The following is a 6,000-nucleotide window of genomic DNA, read 5'->3' as shown; positions in this document are numbered from 1 at the left end:
AAGGACATCTGCAGTTTGAGATTAGGCACCACTGAGGTTTTCTGGGTTTGGTTTTTAATCTCAGGCTACAGTAGAGCAACCTTGCAGTTAGATATATATTCATACATATGTATGAATTTATTCCAGCACCATGTTTTTGCCCTTTGTTTACAGCCTCCCATTAAAAAAAAACAACACTTCTATCACTCCTGCTCAAACTGATATTTGTTTTTTGGTTGTTTCTGCGTCTTTGGAAGGCGACAAAAACAAACTAACAGCTGGGGGGGGCGGGGGGGTGTTGTGCCTCATCTGGGGGAGGTAGCAAAGACCCCTGTGACATCACAAAGGGCTAGTGGTAATGCAAATCTATCTTCACAAACACCAGCGAGCTGAGAGGATGGCCTGTGCTCGTGTCTGGAGGTCGTCTGACTGACAGGATATTTGTGAACTCCATTTGGCAGCCGTCTAAGCCCCGCCCACCACAGCTGCGGAAGCTAGGTCGACCAATGAAACGCGGCGAGCATCACCCGGGCCAGCGTCAGGTGTTTGAACCTTAAAGACTTTACTGCGGCAGCTAAACGGCATTTCTAGCCGACAGAATTCCGCTTTTAAAGGTCTAAATTTAATTCAGACAAACAATAAACGAGGCGACGACAACATTGGATTTTTATTTTGAGCAACTTTATGACGAGCACCTGGGCGTTGAAATGACGCAAGGAGGTAAAACTGGAGCACAGCTACCTTTTCAGTCATGTCCCCCTAATGTTTACCATGAAATCGTTGTGTAGAAATGTGCTCTAGTAAAGTTTGCCGGCGCCGGCGACTTTGCGACCTTTTTCAGTCGGAAGGTTGAATAACGTTAATGTGCTGTGTGTTTATAAATACGAGCAGGATGTTTATTTCATCTCTGTGTGTTCTGTGTATGAAAGGGATGATAAATGGTGATATGCTGCCAAATATAAATCGTCTTTAATCATCAACCGACGCTTGGCGGCGGCGGATTTGTGATTTTTCTCCCAATTAGAATTCTGATCTATTAACGCTGGTGAAAAATCCCTCAGCAGCTCCGCAGTGTGTGTGTGTGTGTGTGTGAGGGGGGGGGAGTCGAGCTCGATTCGCCGCACGAATTAAAGTTAACTTGTTACGTCACGGGAGGAATCTACGCTATTACGAAATTAATCTCACCTAAAGTCACAAGAGCCAAAGATTAATTGTGTTTTTGCAGCGAGCGAGCGAGCGAGGAGAACGGCCCCCCCGGATCTAAACAAGTTGCTGACCCGCTGCTGGACAAATCATCGAGAGCCGCATTCCTCATCGGCTTATATGAGCCTTAGGGCTAAAAGAAAGACCCGGCCTCCAGAGTAGTGTGTGAGAGTCTGTGTGTGTGTGTGTGTGTGTGCGTTCATGTGTATACGTGCGTTAATATTGTTTGTCCGCAGGGTTGTGGCCCATTGTGGAGTCACATGCGTGTCTTATGGGAGTTTGGGGAGGGGGGAGGGGCGTAAAAAAGCAACAGGAGTGGAAGGTCCACCTCGAAGCGTTGCGGGGGCCTTCCTCAATCCCGGCGCTGCACTGATAATAGCATTATCCACCGCGCACGGCTATATAAAGAGGTGTGACCTCATGCGTCCAAGGCCGATGAACGACGTTTTATTTTTTTGTTCTCCCCCCCCCCCCCTCCCCATCGGCCCTGAGCAACTCTCACCGACGCGCTCGTCGGCCTTGACCAAACAGAAACAACGTCCTCTTTCTGGAAGTTGACGGGCCGGCAGGAGTGAGACGTGTCAGTTTTCCGGGGTGGGAAAAAAAGACACATCATACGCAAAATCTTTTGGGTTTTGAGTAAAAATAAATAAATTAAAAAAAAGACTTCAAACTATTGCGATAAATTAAAGCACGAAAAAAAACATACTGGGAATTTATTGTGAAGAAATAAATTGTTGTTACTTGTCGCTCCCAGCTTTCATGCAAAACAGGAAACTAGTGTTGTAGTCAAGACCGCGCCAGCTGAGACCAAGGCATTATCAAGACTACAGAGCATCGAGATCGAGACCAGACCAAGAGATTTGGGGTTCAAGACCAAGACTTTATATATATCAAAGAAAAATACCAACAAAACAGAAACAAATGGCCAGTATTCAAGTTTGCTTCTAAATTAAACTGCAAAATCTCTTTTCAGCAAGGTATCTTTTAATCATTTTCTTTCACATTTCGCTCCTTTGCCAACTATTTTGAACCATTTTCCAAACCCCCCCCCCCCAAAAAAAACAACTTTGCTTCATCAGTAAAAATGCCTCAGAGTCCGAGACCCTTAAAAAGTGGCCTGGAGACCGAGACCAATCTCCAGTGCGACAAAAAAACAGGAAACTCTCCCTCCAACTTCCTGTCAATCTCCGCTGCCCTCAAGTCCACCTGAACATATTCATACGAATTAAAAAAGATTAAAAAAAGCTCAGAAGCGGAACCGAGGACGAGTCGTTTACCTGAAGCAGAAACGGCGTAAGAAGAAGTACGAGCGCTGGAGGGAAAAAAAAAACCTGCACGTCCACGTGAGCGTTTTCAAAACTCTGCACCGTCGGCTGACCTCTGGGCAGCAGCGCACCCGCCGACAGCTGCCCTGTTTATGGATCTCTATGGGGATCTGGCTGCTGCGCCTGCGCCGCACTTCCAGCGTCCGTGCCGAAAATAGCCGGCCGGTGTGGAAGTCCCTGGGCCGCGTTCCGACTCTTCCGACGTCTTTCCAGGCCCAACCCGATCCCACCGCTCAGCATTACGGGCCAGGCCGTCCTTCGTTATGTGCACTAGAGACACTGGAAGCCCTTTCAGGCCCATGCAGCGAACAGCTGCACTCAAGCGATGCATGCCCAGCTTCTGTTTTTTTTTGTTGGTTCTTTATCCCGCCAGTAGTGACTGCACTCCAAGCTGAGAGGGCACCTGTTTTGTGGGTGAAGATGGATTGAAGAGGCTGCTAAAGTCGGCCAGCAAAGCCCTGGACAATGTCATTGAGTGGAAAAAAAGGAACTTTACTGACCAATCAAGCAAGAAAAGTAGTGTTTTAATTTATGTGCACCATGCAAAATGGAAAACACATACAGCGTCATTTGAAACTTATTTATTATTATTAGATAAATAATTAAAATTCTAACTTGCCCTCAAGTATCTACAGGTTCTGAAAAACAATTTCCTTGTGATGAAGAAAAATAATTTTTTCATAAAAAGGCAACTGGATCGCTCAGACTTCAGGTTGGGAATCTTGCACAATCTCCTCTAGCATCTCCAATAAAAAGGTGCTTTAGGGGCGTGTAGTTAAGGCTGTGCTGGGATTAACTTTAATGCCCTTGCAAGGATAGAATAAAGGAGTCAAGGGCAGAGTACAAGGCGGCTTGATCAATTCACTTTACAACAAACGTGTAAAAGACAAACGAAGCCACTGACAGCGTGCTGGTTTATAGTCGGCCGTACTAAAGTGCAAGCCGAAGTGTTGAGTGCTCAGATGTCTAACACATAAAACTAATATGCGCCACCGACATTCAATATTCTCTGCGATGGCACGACATTCAGAGGTTTGTCGCGCAGGCCTCCCAGGAAGAAGAGGGCCGACCCGGCCTCGCTGGGGTCAGGGCGCGGCCCGTTCTTATTAAAACTGCATAAAAGGACTCTGCCTTGAATGCACAAAAAGGTAGAGCCGTGTTCACACAAAAAAACATGGTTAATTGCAGGGCTTTTACTCGCTGCACTTGTAATGACTGTATTTATCCGTCCGACACACAGACGAGGACGGGAATAAAATATCTGTTGTGCTCCCAGAACCCAAACAAAGAGCCAATGTCGGACCGAGGGCCCAAAACACAATTCAGCCATTTCTTCACTCCCTGGGAAACGACCAATTTGATGACTTATTTTGACTTGACTCTGGAAAGAAGGAGGAAATGGATGAGAACTCAAACTGGTACCCTCCAGGGAAATGATGAGAAAAAGGGAGGGGCGGCGAGGATGCCTCATCGTCTGTTGTGATGTTGAGGGTATAAATAGAGGCTGCGCTGAGGCTACAAAGTACAGACAGCTTACAGGGGTTTTAAAGGGCGGTAGCCCTGGCGCATTTTTCTAAAATATATTGCCAAAGTGCTTAATGCTAAACAAATAAAAACTTCGAAGATTTGCAACGTGGCCAGACAACACTCCATTCAACACAATGCAGTCATTCAGACCTGACAAACTGCAGCATCCCTGATCTCTTTAAGCAGCTGGGGCTTTTCATCACTCTCTACACTTCCTTCTTGGTTTCCTCCTCGTTTGAAAAGTCACTTTGAACAGCTTGACACTTGGAAAAATCTTTCATTTCAGAGAGCAACGGTCGACCGAAACACACAAATGAGATGCTGCGACAAAAAAAAATTAAATCCAAGTTATCTGCGTCTTTGCCTCCACTGTCTTCTGCATGACCAAGCAATTCCAGACAGGAATGCGGTGAGCCTTCACCCGACCATTGGCGCTTTGTCGCCGCCGCACGAAAAGCCGGGGCTGTTGTCAAAGATCAGTTTGCCAAAAAGTCTGCACGACAAACTCCAGCGAGGCAGGAGCGAAAACAAAAGCTGAGGTGGGACTGCCTGGAGTCGCTGGAACGCAGCTCCGCGGTCAGTCGACAAAAGGAATCCGAGAGAGGGCCAAGGTCAACGACGATGCAAACATTTCAAATCTCACTTTGCATGCGACCTTGCAAGCGTTGTGCAGGTTATGCAAGGACGAGAAAGAAGGTCACGCTGAGGCCTTTCATCGAGCTGAGCAGTCAGACCCACAACACCTCCTCCAATCTGCCAACGTGCGTCCGTCCAGACGACCCTGGCTGGTCTGCAGGCGAGACGCATCCTTCCCAACATCCTGCCAGAGGCCGCGTCCCGACATCTATTAGTCATGTGACGGATGGGATCGCCATCCTCCACGCGACAGCGCCGGCAGCTGGACAGGTCATTAGCAGATTAGTGGCTCAAATGATCAATCAATTGTTCATCTATTGAACAGCGATTAGACAGACGCTCAGTTGGTCCACCTTGCGAGACAAAGCAGAAGTGGGTGGAGGTGCATAGACATTTCCTTTAATCTGTTTTATCTATATATGACACACTGGGCAGGAAATAATGATGAAACAAGTGGATGAACAAGTGACTAAGACGTCAGCTTGTTTTGGCCCATTGCCTCACTTTGTAGGTTGCATGATCGGAAATTCCAACAAGAAGCTTCACATACAGAAAAGACCAACCGTTAAACGTAGACTTAGTCTTAGACTTTCTTTATTGCCTTTGCAAAAAAGAAACAGCAGTGGTTCCTTCGACAATGAAATGTTGTTTCCCGGCTTGTTTCCCTACGACTTTGTATAACTTTTAAAAAAAATATAAAAAATATAAAATGTCTGGCGGTAGAATGATGGAATAATAAAATTTATAGGTCAGAGAAATACTGCACTTAATGTCTGTATAAACAGCATAAACAGACACATAATGGCAGCAGGGGTGTGTATTTATATATACTGTATATACCAACAATTTTTTTAAAAAAAAGTGTTTTTCTAACTTTTTTTTTTTTTAATGTCAAACGAGAACCTTTCAGCGAACCATTTTCCGAGTGCTGACCTCCTCGACTGTAAACAGCAAAAATATCGTTGGTAATTTAAGACTATGAGAGATATACGAGGGTCTTCCCCGCCCCCCAACCAGCGGTTTAAAGATTTGATTAACATTGTTTTAGAAATATGAGTTGTTATTTCTGGTTGGGAGAAGCGCTCGGTCGAATCGCGCCATGAGTCTCCAGACTCCCCGGAGCCACGGTGACCATCTCGGTGCCAGGAGGAGGAAGAGGAGGAGTGACCGCTAGCTCTCCTGTCGCGTGTTGCTGCAGCAGCAACAGCACTACACCGTCCATTGTCTACACACTCACCTCTCAGCAATAAATAAATAAGTGAAGTGAATACAAAAATTGTAAGACTAAACCACGGGAGACATGTGGGTGTTCGCTACTGTTTTACTC

This window comes from Nelusetta ayraudi, unplaced genomic scaffold, assembly GCF_046127955.1.
Source record: "Nelusetta ayraudi isolate G7.1 ecotype Tasmania unplaced genomic scaffold, CSIRO-AGI_Nayr_v1 ptg000094l, whole genome shotgun sequence".
Lineage (NCBI taxonomy): Eukaryota > Metazoa > Chordata > Actinopteri > Tetraodontiformes > Monacanthidae > Nelusetta > Nelusetta ayraudi.
The sequence above is the reverse complement of the archived record's forward strand: the minus strand, read 5'-3'. Positions refer to the sequence as shown.